Genomic DNA, 6,005 nt, shown 5'->3' with positions numbered 1-6,005 from the left:
TCCAGATTGGTCGTTGAGCCCCGTCAATATATACATGTCATTCTAGTTAAACTGTGGAACTCGATGCCTAGATGACTTTTGATTTTTATGTGTGTGTTTTTACTCATCTCCCAAAAATAACATTAAAATAAAATAAAATAAAATAAAATAAAATAAAATAACAATGCATAAAAACAACAACAATGTATATATATTAAAAAACCATGAACACATTTTTAAACCACAATTTTAGTTGACTTCCCTCCACTGCCCCTCTTGGTTTCATCATTTAGTACTTATTCATGCATGTCCATAAAACCTTATATTCTTTTAAAGGTTATACCAATGTAGAAATCTATACGCAAAGCTTCAAAAAAATGCATTCAATAATTGTCCTCTTTTTTTTTAGGTTTCAAGTTATCTAATATGTCCTGCATAGTTCATTTATTTGTTTTGCCAGTCTTCTTTAATCTTCTTTGGCGATGGCTTCTTGCTTCTATAGAGATGGGCGGAACCTGGCCTGGGATTCATTCTCAAATACTGGAATTAAGTCTTTCTCTTGATAAGTCCATCAAATCCTGTACATCTCAGTATCTTAACTTCAGGGGTTTTTTTGAACAACAGCCATTTCCCACATTTTCTTCAAATCTTTATATGTCTTTCCCCAGGCCTTTTTTAACTATTTTACATTGCCACCACATATGGTAGCCTCTTTGCCCTCCCTTCCTGCTAACCGAGATGGCTTTAAAATAAGACTGGACAAATTATAGAGACTATTGATGGCTCCTAGCCGTAATATCTATGCTCAGTTGCTGAAAAACACAGGCATTAGGATCCTGGGGCTTGGATCCTGCCTGCAGGTTTCTTAGAGGTCAGCCATAGCCAACGCTGTGGTCTCCAGAAATGGTTGGAGTACAACTCCCATCGTGCCTGATCATTGACTGTGCTGGCCAGTGGCGTAGCGTGGGGGGGTCAGGGGGGGGCCGGCCGCACCGGGCGCAACATCTGGGGGGGGGCGCGCGCTCGCACTCGCAGCTCTCTGCCCCTACCTGGCTCACTCACTCTCTCTCACTGCAGTGCTGGCTGTGCGAATCCGAGCCGCCGGGTCGCCGCCCACTGTGGAGGGGGGGGGCGTGCCAGGCGTGCGGTGCGGAGAGAGAGCGAGGGACTATCTGGGGGAGGGACAGTGCAGCGGCCACCCAGCGCAGCGCTGAGCGCGGAAGAGAACCACACCAGACCAGACCAGGCAGCAGCAAGAAGAAGCTGGCAGCGGCGGCAGGTTAGGGGTCAGGGGGCGCAAATTACTTGCCTTGCCCCGGGTGCTGACAACCCACGCTACGCCACTGGTGCTGGCTCAGAATGATGGGAGCTGGGAGTCTAACAACACTTGGAGCTACTAACCCACAGGACAGCTCTCCTTAAATCCTTCGAAGACAGAGGTCCTTTGGCTGGGTCGGGACACTATGGGATTGGGGGGGCCAACTCCCGTCTCTTTCGGGGGCGCAATTAGTGCCAGCGCCGTCCATTAAGAGTTTGGGTGTAATCTCCGACACCTCCCTTTCTATGGAGGCGCAGGTTGCAGCCGTAACAGAGGCTGGGACGTCTTTTCCATTGGGCTTATGGGAGCGTTGCGCCAGGGCGCCGGCCTCTCAGGGTCGCCCCCAGCAAGTGGGGGAGCGGAGCGGCTTTGCCGATGGCCTCCCTTTTCCCTGGAGGCCCGCCAGCTGCGCCCCGTCAAACATATGGCTGGTGGGATTGCAGCTTCCTTCCCAAGCCTTCACAGGAGAAGAACAATCCCTGCAGAGGTTTGGGGAAAGGTCGACAGCGCTGGGAAAGGGGGGTTCTTTGCACCATGGCGCCGGATATGCTTAAGATGAACAATGGCGGCATTTTTTCACATCCGCCAAGCTAAGCAGTTGGCTCCTTACCTCTCTCGCCCTGACCTAGCCACTGTGATCCACGAAACGGTCACCTCCAGACTGGATTACTGTAACTCGCTCTACGTGGGGCTGCCCTTGAGACTGAGCCAGAAACTCCAGCGGGTGCAGAATGCCACGGCGAGACTCCTTATGGGGTCTTCGCTGCGAGATCACATTTATCCGGTACTATACCAGCTGCACTGGCTCCCGGTGGAGTACAGGATCCGGTTTAAGGTGCTGGTTTTAACCTTTAAAGCCCTATATGGCCTAGGACCCTCGTACCTACGGGACCGCCTCTCCTGGTATGTCCCACGGACGACCTTATGGTCTTCAAATAAAAACATCTTGGAGATCCCGGGCCACAGGGAGGTTAGGCTGGCCTCAACCAGAGCCAGGGCTTTTTTGGCCGTGGCCCTGATCTGGTGGAACGCTCTGTCACAAGAGACTAGGGCCCTGCGGGACTTGACATCTTTCCGCAGGGCCTGCAAGACAGAGATGTTCCACCAGGCCTTTGGCCAAGGCACAGTCTGACCCCCTGTCTCCTTCTGTAATCCTCATAGAACTCTAGCTCAATGGTTGCCATTAATTTGATTCTGAATTGATTTTAAAATGCATTTTAGTTAATTGACTGTGCGATTTTATGTACACTGTGCTATTTTTACTTGTTGTTAGCCGCTCTGAGCCCAGCTTTGGCCGGAGAGGTCAGGATATAAATAAAAATTTATTATCATCATCATTATTATTATTCCACGGCGGCTAAATTTAGTTGGCCACAAGGGACTTTGTCAGAAACATTTTGGAACATGAAGTATATACACAGTATCCACCAGATCCATCGTTATCAGCATGCCTATTAGCACTCCCATTAAAAAAAAAAATCCAGAAGTTTGGCGAGACAAGATTCCCCTTTATAGAATCCTTCCTCAGCAAGAGTTGCTCTTTTATATGCTTAATCCCTGTGGGCTTTATTCAATTTAGCTTTTTCTGCAAGGAGACCCAATGAAACCAATGGACCAAAGTTAGACGTGGCCATTGATTTCAATGGGTCCGAGTCAAAATGAATGGAATGCAGCCCTTTTACTCCCCCACCCCAACCCTTTCCACCAATTCACTCCTGGGACCGCAATTGTCCAGTTCCCACGCACCCACCCACAGTTACAGACCAGGAGAAGCACGCAGACACTTGCATGGACAGAGAACATTGGGTGGAAACTGACTGAAAGTCAATTGTTCTCCAGGTCTGAGCTCTGGTGAGGTCGAGAGAATTCGTCTACAGAGTGTCTGAGGTTAAGAGTCCGGCGTCAGCTTGCAAGAGAACGGCAGGGGCTTTGGCCTTGTGCCTGAGCCACACGAGGCCTAATTCCACCCAGGGTAGCTTGGGTAGCTCTTGCAGATGAGGTCCTTCAGAATACCTTCCAGGTTGCTCCTATTCTCAGCTGAGAACTGCTGCCTCATGCCATCTATCTGTATTTGAACGCCAATCACATGCCTTTCATTGCAGAACCACTGGAGCTGAATGGATCTGTTGAGGTGCCAAGTGGCATGGGCAGCCTGGTGCCAGGGGCTGACGCCTCCGCCAAGCCTCAAATGGCCTCTGGAGGACCTGTTGAGATAGCGGGCCAGCGCTTTGCCAGAGGGACTTGCACGCAAGTTCTGCTCCTCCGCAACAGTGTTGGCAAAGGAGCCTTGCGCCACCGATCTCATGGTGGGGTCCGGGTTGGTCAGCAGAAGGAAGACGTGGGTGATCGCTGCAACATCAGCCAGGTGTCCCATTTCCAGAATCCCATGTCCTCCACACTGCCTGGGGGCCCGGAGGGTGTTATGGGCCACCCCGAGCCACCTGTTCGCCATGTTGACGATGACGGCGTCAGCTTCCTCAAGGCATTTCCTCGCGGCCGGTGGTCCTTTCAGGAAGGACGAGAATTTGGGCAGCAGGACAGTCTTGAGAGCATCCATCTTTTGCCCGGGGGTCAACAGCGAACCGTCGATCTCTCCCAGTTCTTCAAGCCACTCTTTGTAGAAGGTTTTGGAGGACGGCTGTTCGGGGAAGCTCAGGAGAACCCCCAAGTACTTGAACGTTTCTCCTCTCTGAAGGCAGCTCATCGCTTCTCCCTGGATGGTGAACTCCGTTGGCAGGACCTGGCATTGTCGGACGTGGAGAGATGCACACTTGGCGGTGTTGAAGCGCAAACCCACGCGGCGGGTGGCCTCAGTGGCAGCGTCCAACGCGTCCTGCAACCCTTTCCTGCTGCTGGCCACAAGCACCAGATCATCAACGTAAGCCAGGATGTCGATCTTCCGGCCGTGCAGAACGAATCCAGTGGATCGAGCGGCGATGTATCGGACAACCGGCTCCATTGCCAGCTTGAACATGGTGTAGCTCAGAGGGCACCCTTGCTTCAGCCCCTTCTGGATTGGGATATCCGGGCAACCCAGCCTGGACAGGGTGGTGGTGCACCCATTATACAGATCGCGGACCACGCTGAGGAAGCCTTCGGGCATGCCCAGCTCCGACAGCACGTTGAAGACGTGCTGGTGAGGGACGGAGCTGAAGGAACTGGAGAGGTCCAACTTGGCGAGGGCAAACTCCTGCCCCGAACGCCGGCACTCGTCCAACAAAGCCTGCAAGATGAAGACGCACCCCGTGCTGTATTTCTGTTGCGGGCAGATGGCGCCACCCTCCATGACCCAGGTGTTGATGCGGCGGTTCAGACACCGGGCGTACATCTTGTAAAGGGTGTCGCACAGGGCGATGGGCCTCCAGCTCTTCAGCTCCTTGGCGTCGCCGCCTTTGAAGATGAGGATGGTCTCTGATCTCTTCCACTCGGAGGGGATGCGACGCAGCCGCTTGCACTGGTTGAAAACGGCGGTCAGCACTAGGCACCCGGGGTCTTGCTGGCTCAGAAAGGCGGGCGTCAGCTTATCCTTCCCCACGTTCTTCTTCTTGATGTGGTGGAGCATCTCCTTAACCTCTCTGGGGGCAAAGTCTCTCTCCAGGCCGGCGGAGCCTCTCATGGCGGGAAGGCGAGGCCAGCCATACGGACGCGGGAAAAGGCCCCAGCCCTCGCTAGCGAACGCTTCGGAGAAGTGTTTGTGGATCTCCGTCGCGGGGATCTCGCAAGGAGGAGGGGGAGGCTCAAGGATCTTTCTCAGAGCTTCGGCCTTGTTGACGTCGTACAAGTACTGGATGTTCCTTGTGGCCGTGGCGCTGTGGTACTGCAGGGGGCCTCTCCATCTGCCCTGGGCGGCCCTCCTGCCTCTTGCGGAGAGGTCCTTTGTGAGCTCCTGGATGGCTTCCTCAAAATCAGAGGCCCGCTGGAGCTCAGCAAGCCATTTTTCTTGCCACTGAGTGGTCAGCCTCGGGTATGATACCATCTCCAGCTGAGATCTCAGGTGCCAAGGTTGATGTCAATGTGTTCCTTTCTCTCTCTCTCCCTGCCGCCCCCTTCTTGGCCTGGGCTTCCTTGAAGGCGACGTTGGCCGGTCTTCAAGTCAGTCTGATGTGGGGTGAGGAGGAGGGCTTCTGGGTCAAGGTCACCTCTTGAAATGAGTCCTGCTGGTCTCTCTCTTTCTTGTGCAGAAAGCTCTTCAGCAGTAGAAATCCCCACACGCAGCCCTCACTCTGTGCCGAGATCGGCGGAAGTGGAGGCAGGCCACAAAGGCAGGCAGCCCCGTCTGGCCCGGCCCCCTTGGTTTCTGAGGAAGTGGGTTTTCTTCTCTCTTCCAAGAATCCTCGTCTCCTGCAGAAGATCAGAAAAGCAGGCAGGCCGTTAAACCTTCTAACCAAAGCAGCTGGGAGTTCCGCAGAGCCCTCACACAAAATCATAACAAGAATTAAACAAAGGTTTCCATAGAAAGAAAGAAAAAGTTCAGCTGAACACAGTTGCAGCCGAGACCAGCCTCCAGGAGACAGAGGGATTTTAATAATAATAATAATAATAATAATAATAATAATAATAATAATAATAATAATAATAATTTATTATTTATACCCCGCCCATCTGCCTGGGTCCCCCCAGCCACTCTGGGCGGCTTCCAACAAAACACTAAAATACAATAACCTATTAAACATTAAAAGCTTCCCTAAACAGGGCTGCCTTTAGATGT

This window comes from Podarcis liolepis, assembly GCF_965112155.1.
Source record: "Podarcis liolepis genome assembly, chromosome: 13".
NCBI lineage: Eukaryota > Metazoa > Chordata > Lepidosauria > Squamata > Lacertidae > Podarcis > Podarcis liolepis.
The sequence above is the reverse complement of the archived record's forward strand: the minus strand, read 5'-3'. Positions refer to the sequence as shown.